Source organism: Bos grunniens, chromosome 3, assembly GCF_055505025.1.
Source record: "Bos grunniens cultivar Pamir isolate PY7600 chromosome 3, Bosgru_T2T1.0, whole genome shotgun sequence".
Taxonomy (NCBI): Eukaryota; Metazoa; Chordata; class Mammalia; order Artiodactyla; family Bovidae; genus Bos; species Bos grunniens.
In genome coordinates, this window is record NC_141167.1 from 116,100,602 (window position 1) to 116,127,264 (window position 26,663).

At 40.5% G+C, this 26,663-nt stretch overlaps 1 long non-coding RNA gene across 1 annotated transcript; it reads left to right on the forward strand.

The window, feature by feature from the left end:
• Positions 1–91: 91 nt before the first annotated feature.
• Positions 92–6,281, forward strand: LOC147377067 (uncharacterized). The gene is made up of 2 exons (XR_015161312.1): positions 92–1,159; positions 5,872–6,281. It is a non-coding gene; the product is annotated as an uncharacterized LOC147377067 (long non-coding RNA).
• Positions 6,282–26,663: the final 20,382 nt, after the last annotated feature.

A 26,663-nucleotide genomic window follows, 5' to 3' on the forward strand; every position in this document is an offset into this window, starting at 1 on the left:
AGAAGGAAATGGCAACCCACTCCAGTGTTCTTGCCTGGAGAATCCCAGGGACGGGGGAACCTGGTGGGCTGCCGTCTATGGGGTCGCACAGAGTCGGATACAACTGAAGCGACTTAGTAGCAGCAGCAGCAGAGTTCCAGTTATTTTTCTCTTTGACAGAAATATAAAATACTACAGTAAGTACAGAGTAGGCTTTCAGTAAGAGGAAAAGCCCTAGGAAGAGTGGAAAGGGCTAGGTGTCCAATGGAGGAATAGTTGGGGCACAAAATTGAGCTATTGCCCTGTCCCTTTCTTGCTTTAAAAAAAAAAAAAATTCAGCCCATGGAAAGGTCTATTTATGGGGCTGGGCAACAGGTATAAACATGACCATGTCTCTCATTTTATGTTTAAAAAATGTTTAACTCACCAAGACCTGTCTCCACCTTTAGCTCTTATTCTTTTTCTTCCCCCACAACCAAATTTCTAGAAAACCTAATTTATATGTACCTCTATTTCTTTCCCTGCCCATAATGGTGTTGTTATTTCTATTCATACTGGTTCACTGAAGTTTCTAAAATCATTTTACTAGTTATCAAAATTCCCTGGACCATTTTAATCTTTATCTTCCTTACATTCTACCTGTCCAATACTTTTTCCCCTGTGTCTCAGTAACACTGCCCTCTTAGTTCTCTTAATTGTCTGTTCCTTTTAGATATTTTCCCATGAGGGTCTCATTCTCTGTTCTCCCCTAGAATGTATTCTCTAGGCGTCTGCCCTTGACCCTCCTTCTCTTCTCAACCTCTGTACCCCTCCTTGGAAACTTTCATCTACACCCACCACTTCAGTCATGAATTAAACATCCATGCAACTTTTACTGCGTTATGTGCATTGTTAACATTTGTCATATTTTTCTTGAATTTCAGACTTGGGTATTCAATAGCCAATACAGTATACCCTGACAACACCGCTGTGAACTGCAAGGGTCTACTTTTACGTGGATTTGTTTGAATAGAACTTTTGAATAAATGATCCACAGTTGGTTGAATCCGTGGATGCAGAACTGTGGATACGGAGGATCACTATGGGCAGAACTGTGGACATGGAGGATCACTACGGCCCTTGGAGCGTCAGCAGTCTCAGATCACTGGTCCTGGGGCCAGTCCCCTGCGGATACTGAGAGGTGACTGTAGAAATTTTTAACCTTGTGGCATTCTGGTGAAGCCTAACAGACCTTTTCAGAGTAATGTAATGTTTTAGTGCATAAAATAGAATACAGGACTGCAGGTGGAACCAATTAAATTCAAATATGATTATCAAAATACTCAAAAGTATGTTATGGAAAAGGAACTTAGCCAACTTTCTCTCTCATGCCACTACTTCTCACTCCTTATATCCATTTAGTTAGCAAGAACTATGGATTGATGTACCCAAGTCTCCTCCTCTCACATCTTTGCCCATGTTGCAATTTATATCATCTTCATTTCTTAGCTGGTGTACTTGGCACTAATCTTTTTTACTAGGTTTACAATCTCGAATCCACTTCTTCAAAGGTATTAGGTTATTCTAAACATGCTAATTGCTTCCCTGGTGGCTCAGGTTAAAGCAGGAGACCCAGGTTCGATCCCTGGGTCGGGAAGATCCCCTGGAGAAGGAAATGGCAACCCACTCCAGTACTCGTGCCTGGAGAATCCCATGGAGGGAGGAGCCTGGTAGGATACAGTCCATGGGGTCGCAAAGAGTCAGACACGACCGAGCGACTTCACTTCACTTCACTTCACTTCACACATGCAAATTAGATTATGTCAATTATTTTTGCAAAAGCTTTTAGATTTTCAAATTGTGCTTGGGTGTCATAGTAAACTCAATATTTTAAGTTTGCAAAGGAAATAGAGTGATCGTTGCTGTCTGTTGGACACCAATGCAAACTGCTAGCTCAAGGTAGTTCACAGTTTCAACGTTAGATCACACTAAATTCCTTTTAATGATACCTCTTTACGAAGCTGGGTTTTGGGGTGTGGCATTCACTGGTTTGCTGTAATACAAATCAAGTATCACCTGAAAATCATTATGGAATCAGAAATGAGAATGCCAATAGCAATCTGATTTGTACAGTGCCGAATTGGCATGCACACTGTTAATTGCTATCCAGCAGAAGAGAATACTCTTTCAGTTTTGTTCTGTTTAAATGAACATTGCTGGGGCATAAATACCTATTAAGTTATTTGAACCTAACTACTTGATAATGGAACTTTTCAGCTTTGGGGTTGTTTTTTTTTTTTTTTTTTTCCACCAAGGGGCATAGTAAAAGAATTTCGGATACACTAAGAGCTTCTTGAACTGAGAAAGTTTTGGGACCTGTCACTTAGAGGAGAAATTTGCATGAATTTCAAGACCTCTTGTACTCTAGACTCCCATGCCTTTTCTCTTGCCAGTTCTCGTTTGAACTTCATCCATGAGTAATACCTATTTTCGCTTTCTTAGCACCTCACACTTCCATGTGTTTCCACGTTTCTTCTCACTGTTTTTTTTTTTCTTCTTCCGTGTGTCCAACTGAACATACAGTACTCATTTTTAAAGTCTCCAACCCAAACTATTGCTGTAATACCTGTTTAAAGGTCAGGTTTTCCTCTCTTTTTTTGTTATTACTTTCACTGTAATTTGTATCATATTGTAATTTTTTACACATCCTCCACTTGCCTAGGCCAGTGACTGTCTCTCTTTAGTACTAATAGGATAGTGTGGTGCCAGGCACCTGGTAGCTACTTTGTTTACTTAAGAAATAGGGGTTTTTTTTCCTCTTTGACCAAATAATATATCCACTGAGGCCAAGTTTTCTTAGTCCAAGAAGAAACATTTATCTTTCATGCATTTTTTTTTCACACCAAACATCAGCATAGGTTCTAGTAGTTCAGTATCTTCACTCATCTTTTTTTGGTCCCCAAACAGATAAAAGCCTTAATCAAGAAGCTGTCAGTATAATGCCCATTAAAACCATTATTTGGCTGTTTTGATTGGAGGGCAAATTATACAATTTAGAACTTTTTTGTAACACCTTCTTGAAAATGACTACTTGGGCTTATGTAACCTTGAAAAGTTTATTAATAGAGGGAAATTAATGCTCTGAAAAAAGGCGATGGTATTATGTATATGTGACATATGCTAAAGTCTGATCTTGAAGGAAATTCTGTATATAGGCTTCAGTTATGTTATATGAGTGCAGCTACTTATTAGCTATATGTAGAGCAAATATTTAATTTCAAGTTCAACTGACATATTTCAAGGAGCTAATCCATTTTATGACAAAGCAAGGAAAATTGAAATATGCACCTTGCAGGCTGAAGTTAACACATCTGATTTTAGTTTTAACGGGATGTTTCCTATTTTTAGTAAGACCAGAAAAGTTTTATATGAAATTCCATTTCAAGTTCAGGACCTGTCCCCTGTTTCAATTAAGTCGGCTCTCTCATTTTGATTGAAATATGCTTCTCATCTTCCTCTCCTTATTGCCACCAGGGGGCATAACACAACTTGTATAACCAATGATATTAAATAGAATAACTCGATTTTAAGATTTGAAACAGCAGAGCTGAAAATTTTTAAAGTGATAGTAACAACTCAAACGGAGGAGCCTGGTAGCCTGCAGTCCATGGGGTCGCAAAGAGTCAGACTCGACTGAGTGACCTCACTTTCCCTTTTCACTTTCATGCATTGGAGAAGGAAATGACAACCCACTCCAGTGTTCTTGCCTGGAGAATCCCAGGGATGGGGGAGCCTGATGGGCTGCCGTCTATGGGGTTGCACAGAGGTGGACAGGACTGAAGTGACTTAGCAGCAGCAGCAGCAACTCAAAAAAAAAAAAAGTATCAGAATTTATAGACAATCCATTTAGGAATTGAAGTAGGTTCTAAATAGTAACTTAAAATTATTTTAAAAGTTTGCTAAGAGGATGACTCTGCCAAAGCTCCAATTCTGACCCTATTTTGTTATTTTTCTTTAGATTACCTAAATTATCCTCCTAGTACTTGGTTCAGGATTTCTAGCTTAGATTTCATGCAGCTCTTAAAACTGAACTTTCCTGTACACGAATTTGAGATACCCGTACTAGAATGAACAAGTCACTTAGGAAATTAACCTAGACCACCACCTGGCCTTGTTTTAGTGTGACATTGTTTGTTGGTCTTCATGATAAGATGATAAAGTCCTTCTCTACTACTACCATCCTCCTTTAATCCATTCATACTGTCAATACATAGATCTCCCTAAAATACAAATTTAATCATCTCTTTGCCACTGCTTTACAAATATTTGATGCTAACTCACTTCAGGATATGATCCATAATACTTTGAAGGATAGTATACTTTGACAGAGGCCATGTGGTATAACATTGCTGCTGCTGCTGCTAAGTCGCTTTAGTCGTGTCCGACTCTGTGCGACCACATAGACGGCAGCCCACCAGTCTCCGCCGTCCCTGGGATTCTCCAGGCAAGAACACTGGAGTGGGTTGCCATTTCCTTCTCCAGTGCAGGAAAGTGAAAAGTGAAAGTGAAGTCGCTCAGTCGTGTCCGACTCTTAGCGACCCCATGGACTGCAGCCTACCAGGCTCCTCCGTCCATGGGATTTTCCAGGCAAGAGTACTGGAGTGTGGTGCCATTGCCTTCTCCGTGATATAACACAGTAGTTCCCAAATTATACTGTCTATAACATTTGCCTGGGGTGCTTGTTAAATATGCCTTGATTTGGAGGGGTCTCTGGGAGGCTACACTTAAGTGCACTAAGTGCTGATAACAGTGATCTTTGGAGATCACTTTAAGAATCTCTGCTGTGTGATTAAAAGCATACACTTTAGAGTCAGTATTTATATTTCTTATAAAATGGGAATAATAAATACATCTTTAGCTCATAAGAATTGAGTGAGTCTTTTAAAAAAACAGCACAGTGCCTGCTACACAGCAAATACACGGTAGCTGGTGCTGTTATAAACATAACTGGTAGTAGATTGCTCCAGGGAGCAGGCTTTCTATTTTCTGCACTGCCTCTATTTGCAGTCCTTTATGCCTACTTGGTGATGAGTGAATGTTTGCTGAATTAAAGGATCTTGTCAGCTTGGCCAAAATGAGCAGAGGATTCTAAAGCATATAGTTTACCAGGTAGCAAATCAGCTTTGTATTTTTAGTACAAAGAACATAGATCATGACGGTTTATCTTTCTTACCAGGAGCAAAAGGCAAGCACACTCATGGCAAACATGCAAGCTTCCCTTGGCTCCACAGGGTGTCACTGCTGACTCCTCGTTCCAAAGTAGAGCGCAGGTGTGCGGATTGTACAACCTTTGAAGGATGGGTCTCAAACCTCGGGTTTCATCAGAATCTCATGAAAGGCTAAGACAGATTACTGCCTCGGAACTTCTCATTCAGAAGGTCTGGGGTGGGGTTCTAGAATGTTCATTTGAAATTCCCTGGTGAAGATGACACTCCTGGTCAGGGATCCCACTTAGAGAATCACTGCAACAGAGAAATCCATTCACAGGTGGGGACAGGTTTTTTTCATAGGTCTTCTATAGCAATTGAAATGCATTGATGTGCTTACAAGTCACCTAGACTAGATCTTGTTAAAATACAGATTCTCATTCAGCTGGTTTGGGTGGGATCTGAGATCCTGCAGAGCTTCCCAGGTGGCTCAGTGGTAAAAAATCTGCCTGCCAATGCAGGAGACTGATTCGATCCCTGCGTCAGGATGATCCCCTGGAAGAGGGCATGGCAACCCACTCCAGTATTCTTGCCTGGGGAATCCCATGGACAGGGAAGCCTGGTGGACTACAGTCCATGGAGTTGCAGAGAGTCAGATACAACTGAGCACACGTGCAAAAAACTGAGATTCTGCGTTTCTAAACAGCTTCTGGGTGAAACACACTGCGGGACTCCTGACGACACCTTGAATAGCGAAGTCGATATCACTCCCTGCCTCTCGTCATTGATTCCACGTTCATATCACCAAGTCCTTTACTTTCCAAGGAAGTGATGGTAATGTGTAAAGTGCATGGCACAGCACCCTGTGCATAGGCAAGCACCTTACATTATGGTAACAATTATTAGGATGAGCAATTTAGTTTAGTGGTGAAGAATGTGGGGTTTGGAGGGACTTTGAAATTCCATGTTTGTGACTTACCAGCCATGTGAACTGGGTCATGTTATAGAATGTCTCGGAGCCTCAGGTTCCTCATTTGTAAATTAGGGATTATAGTAGTCTTTACTCCACATAGTTGTTGTAAGAATTAAATCAGAAAATAAATGTGAGCTTCTTATCACTCTTTGTAAATGGCTAGTATTACTAGTAAAACCCAAGAAATAGAGATGACAAAAATAGCTGCCAGAGGTGCTAGGTGAGCTTTTACAATTTGAAAGAAATAGAATCTAACCAGAAAAAAAAGGCATGTGTTAACTCGCGACTGTGACCTACCCACTACTAATGTTTATTGCTCTCAACTATGTCACCTGGCATACCTGAGAAAGGATTCAGAAAACAGATGCTTAAAGCCATCTTTTAGACTAGACTTGAAAAAAAAATGTTATAGAAATATTAATATCTTTTAAAAAGTTCTCAGTAATCAAATGTATTTATCTTAGAGGCAAATTTGTCCTAATGTAAATCAAGGCAACTTTATATAAGTACTCATTCAAGTCAGAGGCCACAAAATTTTAATCTACAGAATTTAGCATACAATAGAAGCAAACTAATATCTGTTGAAGAAACAAATGGAGAAACCCTACTGTATTCAAAGGTGTAGTCATCTGTTCCTCAGGTTCTCCCATTTTCTATTTTTCTTAGAAGGGTTCCCTTTAGTTCTCTCAGTGTCCTAGTTTTTAACCCTGCATGTCCCACATTCGAGGAAACCCCTCAGTTCAGAGCAAGCCAGAATGATTGGTCTCCCTAAATATGTGAAAGATACACACATATCTTCATGTACACACATACATACATACATCTGGGCCTCCCGGGTGGCACTAGTGGTAAAGAACCCACGTGCTAGTGCAGGAGACATGAGGCGCAGGTTTGATCCCTGGGTTGGGAAGGTCCCCTGGAGAAGGGCATGGCAACCCACTCCAGTATTCTTCCCCAGAGAATCCAGTGGACAGAGGAGCATGGTGCGCACAGAGTCAGACACAACTGAAGTGACTTAGCCCACATATACATGTGGCCCTATTTTCTCCCTTACTCATATCCATGGTTGGGCTTCATTTACTTTCACAGAATTTAGGTGTCCACTTCAATCCATAATACAATGGTCCTTTACTAAGAGTAATTATACCACATGCAATATGAGTATATACACTGGAAGAAGTCAAGTGAAAAAGTCAGTTTCTGCTGTCAAGAAGTATCCATGGACACTGTCAACTCTTAAGGGCTTTCTCTCCATGCAAATGTTATGCTTTCCTTTTTGCCCAAATCCTTTATTAGTTATCCACTGCTATGTAACAAATTAGGTTACCAGGTTCCAGAGAGTTCTGAAGAAAACTCTCTTGTCTTTTGCTCATACAGAGAAAAGGTAACTTTTTTCCCTCTTTTTTTTTTTTGCTTAACTTTTATGTTCAGAGTGATTGTTCTTCCAACTTCTCAGAAGGGTAAATGGGGAACAAAAATCAGCTCCACATGCCTTACCCACACTACAGGGCATCTGCCCAGAGGTACACTTCTCTCCCCCAACACCTGATTCATCTGCGGAAGCGAAGGCATTCCAGGGTAAAAGCCCTTCTCCTTTCTACACACTCAGCCCCAAAGTCACCCTTACCCCCTCCCCTCTGTAGATATATGAAAAGGAAAAAAGAAGCAAACCTTGGGATTAGGGCCGGAATTCCCCCAGGTGCTCCCTGATTTTGTTAATAAAGTTTTATTAGAACATAGCCAGGCTCATTGTTTACATATTGTCTATGCCTGTAATCAAGCCAAGATGGCAGAGTTCAGTAATTGTGACAGACACCATGTTGTTAGGGGAAGCACACTGAAACCACCCACCCTGTCCAGGCACTCTAGTAACCATCTAGATGAGTTATTTCACAACAGGAGGTCCTAGTAAGGAACATGGGACTAACAAACCACCAAAAGAGACGTCCCATCACCTCCTAGAATCCTTCTCACTGGCGTCCATCTTGCCTGAGCAACGCGTGCGTCACTAAGAAGGACCCTGAACCAGAATGATTGATTAGAGACAACCCAGAAAATAATCCCATTACCATAAAACTGAAGACTGGAAGCCACATGACAGAGCAGTGACAGAGCAGTCCTCCTGGGTTTCTTTACCTTCCTGCCCTCTTCCCAGGCGCCCCTTCCCAATAAAATCTCTTGCTTTTTCAGCACAAGTGTCTCCTGGGACGATTCATTTCCTAGTGTTAGACAAGAGCCCCCTTTGGGCCCTGGAAGGGGTCCCATTTCTGAAACAATATGATCTACATTTCCAAAAATATTTACTATTTGGCCCTTCACAGAGAAGGGTTATGCCCCTGATCTGGTAAATAAAGGTGGAGGCATGAGAAGCATGCCTATATCATATGAAGTGAAGGTGTTAATTGCTCAGTCGTGTTCAGCTCTGTGATCCAATGGACTGTAGCCCGCCAGGCTCCTCTGTCCATGGGATTCTCCAGGCAAGAGTACTGGAGTGGATTGGCATTCCCTTCTCCAGGGGATCTTCCCAACCCAGGGGTCAAACCCAGAGCTCCCACATTGCAGGCAGATACTTTACAGTCTGAGCCACTTGGGAAGCCACATATTTATGCTTCAAAAGAAAACATGCACCTCATCTCTTTTCTGTCACTTTCTTAACATTGCCAGACTGTATTTTGCTACTTCTTACCTCATCCTATCTTAAAAGAATGAATAGCAAACTATGTAGAATATTTTAAAATAATCTCAATCAATGTAGGTCCCATATAATGCTATCAGCCCTGGAGCTATGTTATCATTCTGTCTTTAATTGATCAGTACAGAAATGTATCTTACTTCATAAGAATGTTTACCAAAAATTACCTCCTAGACCATCAACTACTGAAGGACAGAGGGAATGTCTTCAGATTCCTCTATAACCCCCTTCCCCTGCCCTCCTCCACCTGCCCCTCATTCAGTGTCCTGCTCAAAGAGGTCACTCCATAAACGCTAGCTTGTAGCTGGTGATGTTAGCATGCCTGGATATACCTGATTACATTTTGTAAGAAATAATTGTGGCATACAGACAGGTGTGGGATGGGTGCGGGGCAAGCAAAGGAACAGAGGGATGCAATGGAAAAAGGTGGTTCTAAAAGCATTTGCTAATTTACAACTCCCAGGGCTGCTGAAACCATTTTCAAATTTTGCAGCCTTTGACATTTTTGCAAATTTTCCCTGTCTTTGCCGCTGTTCTAGTATCACAGATAAGAAATCCCTCAAACCTTGCTCTGTTCTGGAATAATGAGATTGGAAAAGATTTTTTTCATCTTTTTAACATTAAAAAAAAAAATTTAGCCACAGCCCAGCAGTTCAACAAATATTACTCATGTCGCAGCAAGAAGAAAAGGAGACTTTTGAATTAAAAAAAAAAAAAAAGTGGAAAAGACGAACACAAGAGGCATTGTTTGCATATCAGAAAAATTAATCTACATAGGAAAGTGTAAGAACCTGCAATTCAGAAAGCAAAGAATTAGGACAGCCCAGCTGAGAATAATTTTGTAGCCGGTTAATTTAATTGCATAAATCATTCCTTTGTTAGCAATAAAGAGATATAATTAAAATGAGATTGCCTCTAGTTTCTATTCTCTAGAAACTAAAGGAATTGATTTGGGGTAAAGCATTCTTCCAAATACCAGACCGGCAAATTACATTTACCTTTTTAGAAAAGCTAAATTATTTTGCTGTAATATCATGGTGGGTTTAATTAATTATAGATCTGCCATATGATCTTAAAGAAATAATTTATTTAATGTCCTTAGAACAGAAGTTTGCAATCATGTGTGTATCCCTTTGGTAGATGGTGTGCAGATTTTTACAAACAGGTCAGAAGTTTAACAGGCAGCTGTCAGGAGGAATTTGAGGCAGTATAACGATTGTTTGGGGTTTTGATTCACTGTCCTTGTTTAAAAAAAAAAAGCCACTGCTTAGTATTACATAATTTAACTGAGCTCATTTAGATTGGCTTTATTCTAAAATTGCTACTGGTAATTATTTGCTCTCTCTGAACCTTTGGGATTTAAAGAGCCTATAATTGTCTATTAAATAGGGGGAAATCAGATCAAAGAGGAATGCAAAAAGTCTCCTACCATAAAGCCCAGGTCTGCTGATCAGTCAATTGAATGTCAGAGAGAATTGTAAGCTGTGACAGAGAAGAGGCTCATTTTTATGGTAATGAATTTGAATTTTTAAAAATGTACTAAACTACACTTGCTTGCTCCAGATTTTTAAAATTCATTGGCATTACTCGGCAACAGGGATTTACACAGAGGTGGGAGGGGATTCTGCCAGCCTTCAGAGGGCCTGGTTTCAGGGAAAACCATGCCCCTGCACTAGGCCCGCCTTGAAGTTTTCATACCACAGCTTGTCCCACTGAGACTGGTGACCCATTTCAAACTCTAATTTCATGTAATGCTGACCTGAGAGCAGTGAGAGAGCTGTCATTGTGGAGGGCTACCAGAAAGGGTTTCAATTGTATTCTTAAATTTTTCTTTTTTAAGTTAGGCTTTGGAACACGGACATGAGTTTGAGTAAACTCCAGGAGTTGGCAATGGACAGGGAGGCCTGGCACACTGCAGTCCATGGGGTCGCAAAGAATTGGACATGGCTGAGCGACTGAAATGACTTGGAACACAGATGTTCATTATTATTCACAATGTGGTAGGTCATCTTGTATATTTCTGGATAAGAATCCCTCTCTTAAAGGAAAACAGACATGTTGTAAAATACTTCATTTTTGTACTAGATAAAATGTTTGATTTTGCTGTTGGAGGCTTACATTATTGACCTGTTAGAACAAGAAGTTTGTTGATTTTGTTTTAATCACTAAGTCATATCTGACTCTGCAAACCCATGGACTGTAGCCTACCAGGTTCCTCTGTCCGGGTGATTTCCCAGGCAAGAATACTAGAGTGAGCTGCCATTTCCTTCTCCAGGGGATCTTCTCAACCCAGGGAGGGAACCTGCTTTTCCTGTGTTGGCATGTGGATTCTTTCCCCCTGAGCCACCAGGGAAGTCCAAGAACAAGCAGTGCAAAGCACTATTTATCTGGATTCCAGTGGCTCATAAGCAGGCAGCTAGAGGAGAAATATAGCCCAAGACTCAAGAGAAACAAACTTTTCCTGCCTGATTTCCACCGCTCAGTGAAGATATCTTACCAAAGGAGCTAGGCAGTGAGGTACATTATTCTGACACTTCTTCTTTTTTTTTTTTTTAATAAATTTATTTATTTTAATTGGAGGCTAATTAATTTACAATATTGTATTGGTTTTGCCATACATCAACACTTCTTAACTCCACCTTCAGTCCATAGGGCAGTACAGATGATCTGAGCTCTCTCTGCTCAAAAAGTTGCAGAAGATTCCTCTCTCTGTTGGGCAATCTCTACTAGGGACATGTTCTATCCTGAAATGCTTTGTAGATTTTCCACCTAATGCCATAACTTTCAGTCTCACATTTCTTCTCTTAGCTCACTGCCTGACATCATGAAGACTGGCTGGCCCCTTGTCAAGCCTTTCTATGTGCTCAAAGCTGGCATTATCTCCTTCCCTTTGTGACTAAGACCATTGACTTGAGTGGGGTATTAGTGCAACAATCAATAAAATATAATGTTGAGGTTAATCAACAGATGTCCTGATTTATTTGGAAAGTCTGGACCGAAAATTCATGTGAAGGGCATACTTTAGTGTTAAAATGATGGCATCAACCAGAATTGTTATCCAATTTAAATAATATTCAGTGTTAGGACTAAAAACAGCTGTTTACCCTCAAGTAGTTTCAATTTATCACCTGATTCTGGATAATCTCAGTCCATTAATCTCAACTTTAGTCCTGCTTCTATGTACTGTCCCCCAGACAAATGGGGATTCTGACTTGCTCCACCAATAATGTGGTTTTGGTTATACTTTGTCTTCAGTAAGTTTATTCATGATTGGTACAGATGATGTTGGTAATTAGATATCCCGAGATGTAAAACCTCACCCCATGTACTTTAAATGTAATGTCTGTCCTAAAAATAAATCTAAAAGTACATATTAGTGTCACCAGGTGTAGTAAGAATACTTAGATATCTTGAGCCATCTGTTTCTGGGACATCATGACATTCATCCTCAAAACATTTAGTAGTCACAAGTTATGAACTAGATTACCGATAGGGGACTTTAAGGTTGGAGCAGCTTAATATCACACATTTAGCTCAGGAAAAGAAGAAAAAGACCAGCAGTTCCTAGTAGCAGTCTCTGGCTTTCCTACCTTAAAACTTAGACCCCATTCAGTCAGCTGACCAGTAGCAGGTAATAGTGAGCTGATATTACCCAAACTATTTTGCACCAGTACCCTATAAAGCTCTCAATACTGTAGTGTTTGAAAATAGATTCAAAATACCCACCAGTATTTTATGAACTGTAAGGAGTTTTAAGGGCTTTATTTTTGCAAGTACTGATAAAGATTAGTAAGATTACATGATATAACCTGTCTCAAGGTTAAGTGTTTGGCCTGCAACCTTGGACTAAGCTCATCAGCTCCTCTCCATAGTGTTCTATACTGTTGTATCGGCTATCTCTTCCAGGTCCTGTAATTCCTTTACCAACCTCATCATGTCTTATTATCATTTCTCTGTATGAATAACTTCATCATCATCTGTGAGTTCTTGGGCTCATTCACTGTTTAATTGCCAATATCCAGCAGAGTGCCTGGCATAGAGACAACCAATTACTGTTGTCATTATTAACCAATAGGGAGTGGGGGACTCTACATCCCTGACTTCCAGAGCATCCTATCCATATTCTTGGCTAACTATACATGGTTAATATCAACAGGTATGTTGAATGCATTATGCCATGCTTAACACAGGCCCTTTCTCATGCTGGGTATTTAATAAGTTTTGCAGAATGAAAGTCATCCTGCACTATGACAGGCCTTTTAACAGCCACCAGGAGATGTGGCTCCCATTAGGAAGCTTCCATAAGCCTCTTAACCTTATCCTTCAGAGGGCAAACAGAATGAAAACCACAATCACAGAAAACTAATCAAACTGATCACATGGACGGCAGCCTTCCCTAACTCAATGAAACTATGAGCCATGCCATGTAGGACCACCCAAGACAGATGGGTCATGGTGGAGAGTTCTGATAAAACGTGATCCACTGGAGAAAGGAACGGCAAACCACTTCGGTATTCTTGCCTTGAGAACCTCAGGAACAGTGTGAAAAGGCAAAAAGATATGACAATGAAAGATGACATCCTCAGATTGGTAGATGCCAAATATGCTACTGGAGAAGAGTGGAGAAATAACTCCAGAAAGAAGGAAAAGATGGAGCCAAAGTGAAAACAATGCCCAGTTGTGGATGTGACTGATGATAGAAGTAAAGTCTAATGGTGTAAAGAAAAATATTGCATAGGAACCTGGAATGTCAGGTCCATGAATCAAGGTAAATTAGAAGTGGTCAAAAAGGAGATGGTAGAGTGAACAATGACATTTTAGGAATCAGTGAACTAAAATGGACTGGGATGTGTGAATTTAATTCAGATGAACATTATATCTACCACTGTGGGCAAGAATCCCTTAGAAGAAGATGAGTAACCCTCATAGTCAAAAAAAGTATGAAATGAAGTACCTGGATGCAATCTCAAAAATGACAGTATGATCTCTGTTCATTTCCAAGGCAAAGCATTCAATATCACAGTAATCAAAGCAATCAAAATCTATGCCCCAGCCAGTAATACTGAAGAAGCTGAAACTGAATGGTTCTATGAAGACCTACAAGACCTTCTAGAACTAACACCCAAAAAAGATGTCGAGCGGCTGAGGAGCAACCCCACATCCAAGGAGCAGCAGCTACATGGGTGTAGGAGGGCCAAGAGGAGCTACTCCACATTCAAGGTCAGAAGGGGTGGCCGTGAGATGCCCCTCATCCAAGGTAAGGAGCAGCAGCTGTGCTTTGCTGGAGCAGCTGTGAAGAGATACCCCACGTCCGAGGTAAGAGAAACACACGTAAGACGGTAGGTGCTGTGAGAGGGCATCAGAGGGCAGACACACTGAAACCATAATCACAGAAAACTAGTCAATCTGATCACATGGACCACAGCCTTGTCTAACTCAATGAAACTAAGCCATGCTGTGTGGGGCCACCCAAGATGGGCGGGTCATGGTGGAGAGGTCTGACAGAATGTGGTCCACTGGAGATGGGAATGGGAAATCACTTCAGTATTCTTGCCTCGAGAACCCCATGAACAGTATGAAAAGGAAAAATGATAGGATACTGAAAGAGGAACTCCTCAGGTCGGTAGGTACCCAATATGCTACTGGAGATCAGTGGAGAAATAACTCCAGAAAGAATGAAGGGATGGAGCCAAATCAAAAACAATACCCAGTTGTGGATGTGACTGGTGATAGAAGCAAGGTCCGATGCTGTAAGGAGCTATATTGCATAGGAACCTGGAATGTTAGATCCATGAATCAAGGCAAATTGGAAGTAGTCAAACAGGAGATGGCAAGAGTGAATGTCGACATTCTAGGAATCAGTCAACTAAAATGGACTGGAATGGGCGAATTTAACTCAGATGACCATTATATCTACTACTATGGGCAGGAATCCCTTAGAAGAAATGGAGTAGCCATCATGGTCAACAAAAGAGTCCGAAATGCAGTACTTGGATGCAATCTCAAAAACGACAGAATGATCTCTGTTCGTTTCCAAGGCAAACCATTCAATATCACAGTAATCCAAGCCTATGCCCCAGCCAGTAGAAGAAGCTGAAGTTGAATGGTTCTATGAAGACTTACAAGACCGTCTAGAATTAACATCCAAAAAAGATGTCCTTTTGGTTATAGGGGGCTGGAATGCAAAAGTAGAAAGTCAAGAAACACCTGCAGTAACAGGCAAATTTGGCCTTGGAATATAGAATGAAGCAGGGCAAAGAATAATAGAGTTTTGCCAAGAGAATGCACTGGTCATAGCAAACACGCTCTTCTAACAACACAAGAGAAGACTCTACACGTGGACATCACCAGATGGTCAACACTGAAATCAGATTGAATATATGCTTTGCAGCCAAAGATGGAGAAGCTCTATACAGTCAGCAAAAACAAGACCAGGTGCTGACTGTGGCTCAGATCATGAACTCCTTGTTGCAAAATTCAGACTTAAATTGAAGAAAGTAGGGAAAACCACTAGACCATTCAGGTATGACCTAAATCAAATCCCTTATGATTATACTGTGGAAGTGAGAAATAGATTTAAGGGACCAAATCTGATAGATAGAGTGCCTGATGAACTATGGACGGAAGCTCATGACATTGTACAGGAGACAGGGATCAAGACCATCCCCATGGAAAAGAAATGCAAAAAAAAGCAAAATGGCTGACTGTGGAGGCCTTACAAATAGCTGTGAAAAGAAGAGAAGTGAAAAGCAAAGGAAAATGAAAGATATCAGCATCTGAATGCAAAGTTCCAAAGAATACGAAGGAGAGATAAGAAAGCCTTCCTCAGCAATCAATGCAAAGAAATAGAGGAAAACAATAGAATGAGAAAGACTAAATATCTCTTCAAGAAAATTAGAGAAACCAAGGAAATATATCATGCAAAGATGGGCTCGATAAAGGACAGAAATGGTATGGACCTAACAGAAGCAGACGATATTAAGAAGAGGTGGCAAGAATACACAGAAGAACTATACAAAAAAGATCTTCATGACCCAAACAATCACAATGGTGTGATCACTCACCTAGAGCCAGACATTCTGGAATGTGAAGTCAAGTGGACCTTAGGAAGCGTCACTATAAACAAAGCTAGTGAAGGTGATGGAATTCCAGTTGAGCTCTTTCAAATCCTGAAAGATAATGCTGTGAAAGTGCTCCACTCAATATGCCAGCAAATTTGGAAAACTCAGCAGTGGCCACAGGACTGGAAAAGGTCAATTTTCATTCCAATCCCAAAGAAAGGCAATGCCAAAGAATGCTCAGACTACCACACAATTGCACTCATCTCACACGCTAGTAAAGTAATGCTCAAAATTCTCCAAGCCAGGCTTCAGCAATACGTGAACCGTGAACTTCCAAATGTTCAAGCTGGTTTTAGAAAAGGCAGAGGAACCAGAGATCAAATTGCCAACATCCGCTGGAGCATGGAAAAAGCAAGAGAGTTCCAGAAAAACATCTATTTCTGCTTTATTGATTATGCCAAAGCCCTTGACTGTGTGGATCACAATAAACTGTTTAAAATTCTGAAAGAGATGGGAATCCCAGACCACCTGACCTGCCTCTTGAGAAACCTATATGCAGGTCAGGAACCAACAGTTAGAACTGGACATGGAACAACAGACTGGTTGCAAATAGGAAAAGGAGTAAGTCAAGGCTGTATATTGTCACCCTGCTTATTTAACTTATATGCAGAGTACATCATGAGAAACGCTGGGCTGAAAGAAGCACAAGCTGGAATCAAGATTGCTGGGAGAAATATCAATAACCTCAGATATGCAGATGACACCACCCTTATGGCAGAAAGTGAAGAGGAACTAAAGAGCCTCTTGATGACGGTGAAAGAGGAGAGTGAAAAAGTTGGCTTAGAGCTCAACATTCAGAAAACTAAGATCATGGCATCTGGTCCCATCACTTCATGGGAAATAGATGGGGAAACAGTGGAAACAGTGTCAGACTTTATTTTTTTGGTCTCCAAAATCACTGCAGATGGTGACTGCAGCCATGAAATTAAAAGACGCTTACTCCTTGGAAGGAAAGTTATGACCAACCTAGATAGCATATTCAAAAGCAGAGACATTACTTTGCCAACAAAGGTCGCTCTAGTCAAGGCTCTGGTTTTTCATGTGGTCATGTATGGATGTGAGAGTTGGACTGTGAAGAAGGCTGAGTGCCAAAGAATTGATGCTTTTGAACTGTGGTGTTGGAGAAGACTCTTGAGAGTCCCTTGGACTGCAAGGAGATCCAACCAGTCCATTCTGAAAGAGATCAACCCTGCGATTTCTTTGGAAGGAATGATGCTAAAGGTGAAACTCCAGTACTTTGGCCACCTCATGCGAAGAGTTGACTCATTGGAAAAGACTCTGATGCTGGGAAGGATTGGGGGCAGGAGGAGAAGGGGACACCAGAGGATGAGATGGCTGGATGGCATCACTGACTCAATGGATGTGAGTCTGAGTGAACTCTGGGAGTTGGTGATGGACAGGGAGGCCTGGTGTGCTGCAGTTCATGGGGTCGCAAAGAGTCAGGCATGACTGAGCGAATGAACTGAACTTTCGTCATAGAGGCTGGGATGCTAAAGTAAGAAGCCAAGAGATACCTGGCATAACAGGCAAATTTGGCCTTGCAGTACTAAATGAAGCAGTGCAAAGACTAACAGAGTTTTGCCAAGAGAATGCACTGGTCATAGCAAACACCTTTTTCCAACAACACTAGAGAATACTCTACACATGGACATCACCAGATGGTCAATACCAAAATCGGATTGATTATATTCTTTACAGCCAAAGATGAAGAAGCTCTATACAGTCAGCAAAAACAAGACCAGGAGCTGACTGTGGCTCAGATCATGAACTCCGTATTGCCAAATTCAGACTTAAATTGAAGAAAGTAGGGAAAACCACTATACCATTCAGGTATGATCAAACAAATCCCTTATGATTGTATAGCAGAAGTGATAAAAAGTTTCAAGGGATTAGATCTGATAGACAGAGTGGTAAGAATACACAGAAGAACTCTACAAAAAGATCTTAATGACCCAGATAGCCATGATGGTGTGATCACTCACCTACAGCCAGATATTCTGGAATGTGAAGTCAAGTGGGCCTTAGGAAGTGTCACTATGAACAAAGCTAGTGGAGGTGATGGAATTCCAGTTGAGCTATTTCAAATCCTAAAAGATGATGTTGTGAAAGTGCTAGACTCAGTCTGCCAGCAAATTTGGAAAACTCAGCAGTGGCCACAGGACTGGAAAAGTTCAGCTTTCATTTCAGTCCCAAAGAAGGGAAATGCCAAAAAATGCCCCAACTACCATTCAATTGTACTCATCTCACATGCTAGCAAAGTAATGCTCAAAATTTTCCAGGCCAGGCTTCTATAGTATGTGAACTACGAACTTCAAGATGTTCAAGCTGGATTTAAAAACGGCAGAGGAACCAGAGATCAAATTGCCAATATCTGTTGGATCATTGAAAAAGCAAGAGAGTTCCAGATAAATATCTACTTCTGCTTTGTTGACTATGCCAAAGCCTTTGACTGTGTGGATCACAACAAACTGTGAAAAAAATTTCAAGAAATGAGACTACCAACCACTTTACCTGCCTCCTGAGAAATCTGTATTCAGGTCAGGAAACAACAGTTAGAACCAGACATAGAACAACAGACTGGTTCCTAATTGGGAAAGGTGTACGTCAAGGCTGTATATTGTCACCCTGCTTATTTAGGTTATATTCAGAGTACATCATGCAAAATTCTGGGCTGGATGAAGTACAAACTAGAATCAAGATTTCCGGGAGAAATATCGATAACCTCAGATATGCAGATGGCACCATCCTTATGGCAGAAAGTGAAGTGGAACTGAAGAGCCTCTTGATGAAAAAGTGAAAGAGAAGAGTGAAAAAGCTGGCTTAAAACTCAACATTCAAAAACTAAGATCATGGCATCTGGTCTCATCACTTCATGGCAAATAGATGGGGAAACAATGGAAACAGTGAAAGACTTTATTTTTCTGGGCCCCCAAATCACTGGAGATGGTGACTGCAGCCATGAAATTAAGACACTTGCTCCTTGGAAGAAAAGCTATGGTCAACCTAGACAGCATATTAAAAAGCAGAGACATCACTTTGATGACAAAGATCCATCTAGTCAGAGTATGGTTTTTCCAGTAATCATGTGTGTATGTGAGAGTTGGACTATAAAGAAAGCTGAACACCAAAGAATTGATGCTTTTGAACTGTGGTATTGGAGAAGACTCTTCAGAGTCCCTTGGACCGCAAGGAGATCCAACCAGTCCATCCTAAAGGAAATCAGTCCTGAATATTCACTAGACAGACAATCCTGAAGCTGAAACTGCAACTTTTGGCCACCTGATGCGAAGAACTGACTCATTGGAAAAGACCCTGATGCTGGGAAAGATTGAGGGAGAGAGGTGAAGGGGACGACAGAGGATGAGATGGTTGGATGGCATCACCGACTCAATGGACATGAGTTTGAGTGAACTGCAAGAGTTGGTGATGGACTGGGAGGCCTGGAGTGCTGCAGTCCATGGGGTTGCAAAGAGTTGGACATGACTGAGGGACTGAACTAAGCCTAATTGAACTGAAATATCCTTAGCAGTACTCTTGGAACATTCTCAGAACTTACAGCTGTGAATAAAGAATGATCAATTGCAGACAGATACTGGGAAAAATTTTCACATGGTAAAAAGAGCCGTATTGTTAGGAGGCATTATTCTAGAGAGGCCAGTGTAGGATAAGAGCAGAGTGTAATATCCAGCAGAATCTCCAAAATTAAACTAGACAGAAGAGGAGGAATCTGGTTGTCTCTAGAACAGGGATATTTTTCTTCTCTTGGCCACAGCAAACCAAACAATTTTTTTTTTCTAATTTCTTAATGAGAATGAATTGGAGAGGAGCATTCAATTCCTATATTATGGATGCTCTGCTTGATGAACAGAGTTCTTCCCAAATTAGTCATACTCCTTAAAGTGATTATTTTCATTTGTAGTTTATACTTTTGTGCTTTCATAACAATATAATGTATATATTTCTAAACTCCAATACCATTGTAGTTTAGACTGCAGACTTCAGGTTAGACACCTAACCACTGGTCCAGTGGTTAGGACCATGAACTCTCTAAGGGTCCAGAGACTGAGGGCTGAGTAACAAGCTGCATGGCATGGTCAAAAATATACGTATATAGAGAGGTTCGGTAACTGCTACTGTGACTCTAACAGTCAAAATGTTGTCTTTCTCAAGTGAGCAAATTAGGTAATTTGTAGTTTTGCTTAAATAAGCTTATCTCTCTCGGTAAGTGACATAAAATTCAGTGGAATAAGTTGGTAGATAATGAAATCCGTCAAATGACTTGCTCCACCAAAGCGTTCTAGGGAGTGCTGATGAAAGAAAATGCAGCTGGGGCTTGAGAACAGAAATTCTGCAGTAACTGTGCCTGGTTCAAACTCACCTCCATGTTCTCCCAGGCATTGTGATAGTCCCATAGTTTCTCCAATGAGCTTTTGCCATCCCAGCAAAACCTTAAAATTAGGGTTGGCAGATGAAATACAGGGCAATTCAGTTAAGTCTGAATTTCAGATAAACAAGGAGCAATTCTTTAATATAAGTATGTCTCACATTTATATTTACTGTTTATCTAAAATTCAAATTTAACTGGGCATCTTGCAGTTTTTATTTGCTGAGTCTAGCGATCCTAATTAAACTACATTCATCATTAAAAGAAAACTGCTGTTTCTTTCCGGTCTTTCTACCCATAATCACATGAAGCCACAGAAAATTAGAGAAGGAAGTGAAAGAAGTTTCCTTGGGCTCTTACTAAGTGCCTATGGGTGTCACGTGAAGCATAGATGTTACATTACTTGGACTTCTTAAGGAGAAGAGTTAAGAATCTACTGAGGGAGGTGGCATTTGTGAAGCTGGTGATTAGCTTTTCATGTATGGTCTTTTGTTATCCCTATCTCTGTTGGCATAGCAGGATGGTGTGTTTTGCAGCATTTATTTCCTTCGATAAAGCCAGGTACTGATGAGGCTGTGAATTCAATTTTCAGGAGTATAGGTCCACTCACTCTCTGAGTTTAGGGACCTCAGTTACATTATTAATACCTTTGATAAATCATAAACAACCAGATGATTGCTTGGTCCTAGGAATTTAAATATCTAGGCATTCAGTTTAATTAAGCATTTCATTGGAACACATATAACACAGACTACAGTCCCTAGAACTGTGACAGCTATATTGCAATTTTATAGCCCCAAATTTAATCACCAGGTGCTGATTAATCCTGCTCTAAATATCTTCCATAGCAAGGAAGTGACCCAGATTCTCTGTGCTTCTAAAGGGGAAGTGGGTTTGGGGGAGGGGCGGTGGGTCCAGTGCTAAAAACACAGATGGCCATCCTTTTATTTTTGCTCCTCTGTTCTTTTGGATTTTTGATCTCAGCTGAAAGCAAACTTCCCCCTCCAGCACCCATGTTCATAAAACCATCATTTAATATTTTAAAAAAACTTAAAAAAAAGAATGCCCTTTTAAAATTACCCAACTTGGAGTTTGTAAAGACTGGGTTCAAATTTTCATAGCTCATTTTCAGTCAGTGAAACACAAGACCCCTCCTGGGACCACATTCCCATTCTGACCTTCCTCCTCATTTTGGCCCTCTTCCCCCAAACTGTACAGGATTTCTCTCCTTGAACCATTCTGCCTAGAATGGCCTCACTTTGTTTAGCCAAATGGTCTTTATACTTTGTTCAGCCACCAGCTCAGATGCCACCCCCTTCTGAAGTGGGCTTTATGTTCCCCCTCAGACTGTACCAAGTGCTTCCTCTGTGACCCCACGACTGCTTTGATGTGTCTATATCACTAGATGTATGTACATTTCAAGATATTTATTTTTATCTCCTTCTAAAAGTGAAGTTTGCTTGTGCATGTGTGCATGTGTGCTAAGCTGCTTCAGTCATGTCCTACTCTTTGTGACCCTATGTACTGTAGCCCTCCAGGTTCTTCTGTCCTTGGGCATCTCCAGGCAAAAATACAGCAGTGGGTTGCATGCCCTCCTCCAGGGGATGCTCCCGACCCAGGGATCAAACCCAAATTTCTTATGTCTCCTGCATTGGCAGGCAGGATCTTTACTGCTAGTGCCTCCTGAGAAGCCCGAAGTTTGCCTGTAGAAAATGGAAAATGAAAAAGTATAAATAAAACTTAAAGTCATCAGTAATTCTACCATTCAGAAATACAGTGTAAATATTCGGATGTATTGCCTTCCAGCCTTCTTTCCATGTATATTGTGATAGGTTAATTACAAACGTTTTCCCAATTCTCTCCCCATGCCTATGTACTCGTCATTTGCAATGTGACTTTGAGGCTCCTTCTGTCAAGAGGTGAGTTCTGTTTTCCCTTCTTTTTTTGTGGAGGGGTTGATCTGACTTTATTTGAAAAATAAAATATGGCAACAATGCCAGTTCTGCGCCTTGTACACTTCCACTTTCTCCCATAACCCTGATTCACTATGAGAGCAACCCCAGGCTAGCCCGAGGAAGCATAAAAGAACATTTGGAGAGTAGGTGGTCATTCCAGCTGAGACCATCCTACATCAGCCAGCTCCCGACTGACCAGCTAATCAAAGATGCCCAAGCAAACCTAGCTGAGGTAAACCTAGAAGAAAACCGCCTAGGCGAGCCAGCCTAAAATGACTACAAAATTATAAACTAAATAAATGGTTAAGTCACTAAGTTTTGAGGAGTCCTTTGTTATGCAGCAATAACTTACTAATACATATACTGTATATGGACATGAACCTATGTACCCAACAGTATGTTACTGATACAAACATACATATGTACACATATATACATACATTTGTATACACATACACATAGGAGAGGATACAAGAAGCACAACAAATTTGTATCCCACTCTCCCCTTAACATTTTAATCAAAACTATACTACTAAAAAATCGTGCCATTATATTATGCATTATATTATGCTTGGTATAAAAATGGTATATTATCACTGTATAATAGTCTATCTTTAGAATGCAACATACGAAACTTTACATTTTCCTATTATTCTGTATCTATATTGTGTTTTAAAAAAATTTTTATACTAGAGAGCAATGTAATGGGCATATTTAAAGCAGAGGTAGAACTACTTAGCTAAAGGCCATGAACATTTTGAAGTTCCTTGAAATATGTTGAGTAATTTTTTTCCAGAAAGATTTCATCTATCTACACAGTCACTGGTACTGCCTGGGAAAGTTCATCTTACCGTGATCTTGCCACAGTTAAGTATTAGTTCTAAATAAATTGCAAATATGGTAGCAAAGAAATGCATTTTATTCTATTTTTAATTTTTTATAAGTGAAGTTGGATTATGTTCTTTTAAAAAATTAGCTATTTGAATTTATTATTTTGTTAGTCGTCTCTTTGTGCACATTGTTCATTTTTCTTTCTTTTTTTGGGATAATTTTGTATTGATTTGTATACTCCATATACTAATAACATATATTACCAATAGATACTATTTATTTAATGACTACTAAGAAGCAAGCTCTTCATATTAAGTATCTCATCTAAAATCTCACAAAAAGCTTTTCAAGACAGATTCTATTACTCTTCTTTTTTATAAATGGAAAAAGTGAGACTGGAGGAATTTAGTATCTTGCCCAAGATTATACATAAAAGATTTAGGTTCTGCAGTCTGGCTTTTCCTTCAAGAGACTTATGCTTCAGTTTGTACCTCACAATTTTGCAAGAATTTTTTTGGTCTTAACTTGTAAATTATGGTATTACATAGAGATTATCTCTTTGTAAGTTCATCTGTCTCTCCCCTTACAGTGTAAACTTCTTATGGTTGGAATCATATCTTTAAAGCCATTGCACCTAACATGGTCCCTGGACCTAATATACATTCCAGAAACATTTGTCAGACTGAATGGTTTGCTCTCACATTGACACTGATACTTGACGGCCAGAGTCTTTGTCTAAAGGGCTATTACATATATTAAAATCCCCCTTCCCCAACCACATATTATAAAATAAGCAGGTTAATTACATTAGATCATTTTACTTAGTCAATTTATTTTCCCCAGAATTAGGTAGCAAACGATGCCAGAGCCACAGTTCATTATCATGACTGAAAGCAGATAACATCAGGTTTCACCATTCCCCAAATGGCTGTCATCCAGACTCTCTGAGGTAGAAAATCACTCACAATACTCCTCAATCCTCTTCCATATAACTAGAATTTGGTCCAAAGTACATTGATGTCCCTTTCCTCTTCCTCTTAAAAATTGTTAGGGATCAGTCCAACTAGTCCTTGAAAAATAGTTCTAGAAAACATAAAACTTAAGTTACTGATTACCTGGTGGCTCAGACAGTAAAATTGTCTGCTTGCAATGCTGGAGACCTGGGTTCGATCTCTAGGTCGGGAAGATCCCCTGGAGAAGGAAATGGCAACCCACTCCAGTACTCTTGCCTGGAAAATTCCATGGATGGAGGAACCTCTTAGGCTACAGTCCATGGGGTCACAAAGAGTCGGACATGACTGAGCGAATTCACTTTCACTTTTCACTGCATACAAGATCTGTGCACAACTTTTAGGTCTTTTTCATATATCAATCACTTTGAAAATAAGATCCAAAGCTATCTATAAGAGGATACTAAGCTAACCTAACGATACTTTGGACTTCCTTGATAGCTCAGTGGGTAAAGAATCCACCTGCAATGCAGGAGACACAGAAGATACCGGTTTGATCTCTGGGTCTGGAAGATCCCCTGGAGGAGGAAATGGCAGCCCACTCCAGTATTCTTGCCTGAAAAACCCCATGGACAGAGGAGCCTGACAGGCTCACAAAGAGTTGGACATGACTGAGTGACTAAGCATGCACACAATGATTCATTGAACTGATGATTTGTTTTACAGGACCAACTTAAAAACTGTGCATGATTGCCCCACTTTTAGATTTTAAATTCACTCTAACTTGGGTCAGTTTTGGACTTTGTAACTTTTCTAAATGCCAGATTGTACCTGTTATTTCTGTGAAAGCTTTTCAAAATCTTTGGTCAAAATAGAAAAAATTCTGATCTGATTCCTAAGAGAGCCATTCAATTTGCAGCCATCTTGTCTGTGGGCACAGTGAAATCGCCTTGGAAACAGGAAGGATGATGTCATATAATTACACAGTGAAATAGTCACTCGGTTAACAAATGAGTTCTCACAGACGTTTACTAAAATGTGTAGGTATGTGCTTTCTAAAGCAAACCAAAATTAAATAAGCAAGACTCTCTGCTTTCCTGGTGGGACGTTTAGCTTCCTTGGGGACAGACTGACAGAATTGCTAGCTTCAGCCTAGAGACGAGTTGGGATAGCCTGGAAATGCTGAGCTGTGCCTTTGTAGAAATGTGCAGCACCTGCCACTAGGATTTTAAAACCCCCTGGAGGGAGTCACCAGTTTCTTAAAAGCTGAGCAACAACTTGCTGGGCTCCAAACTAGGTCAGGGAACACAGAAGGTGGGAACTTTCTTTTAAGATCAACTTCTTGTTATATTTAATAAGAGTGTCAAAAACAAAGTGAGAAGGGCATGTATACAGGATTTCTCAAATGAAAAGACCACGCAGTTACACAATTCTAAAGTCTATGTAATGATACTCCAATCATTTTTTCCCTAGGTTATGCAGGGGTTATTAACCAGTTGATTGGAATCTTTTAGCAAATACCTTTTCTCTTAAGCATCAACACAATTATCAGCTTAGAAATATGCAGCTAGGTCAGCTCAGGGGTATTGTATAACTAAATAGTCTAGAAAAAGCATTAAAATATGTGTGAATTTATTAGATGATCAATGTGATGTTTCAAAATGATGGGCAAGCCTGATGTGGATGCCAGAGTTTACTTACCTATTTTGAGGAGACAGTCCCTGATAGCTCAGTTGGTAAAGAATCCACATGCAAGGTGAGAGACCTGGATTTGATCCCTGGGTTGGGAAGATCCCCTGGAGAAGGGAAAGGCTATCCACTCCAGTATTCTGGCCTGGAGAATTCCATAGACTGTATAGTCCATGGGGTCGCAAAGAGTCCGATATGATGGAGTGACTTTCACTTTCAAAAGCCAAATTCCTTTCTTGTAACTTGCATAAAAGTAAATGTCAAAAGAACTAAGCATTAAGTCAGAATTTTAAAATATATTACACTATCTTGCGTTCTGTTCATCATTAATCCTGCACATTGCCTTACCATACTTATTTCTGAATTCTTTATCCTGTTTCTTCTGATGTGTAAGAATAGGGTTAGGTGGGCTTCGCACGCGGCGCTAGTGGTAAAGAAGCAGCCTGCCAATACAGGAGAGGAGATGCAGGTTTGATCTCTGGGTTGGGAAGATCCCCTGGAGGAAGGCATGGCAACCCACTCCAGTATTCTTGTCCATAGGCTACCACAGAGTCCAACACGACTGAAATGACTTAGCACGCACTTTCAGTTGCTAAGTCTTGTCTGACTGTTATTGCTACACCATGGACTGTAGCCTGCCAGGCTCTTGCGTCTGTGGGATTTCCCAGGTAAGAACGCTGGCATGGATTGACGTTTCCTTCTCAGGTGGGTCTTCTCCACCCAAGGATCAACCCCGCGGCTCACCCTGGACACCCCCACCCCCACCACCCCGCGGTCGCACCCCGCTCCAACTCCTGCATTGGCAGGTGGATTCTTTACCACTGAGCCACAGGGGAAGAAGCGCTTAACAATTATAGTTCCATCTGATTTGTTAGTATCAAAGAAGGCTGTTTAATGTTAATC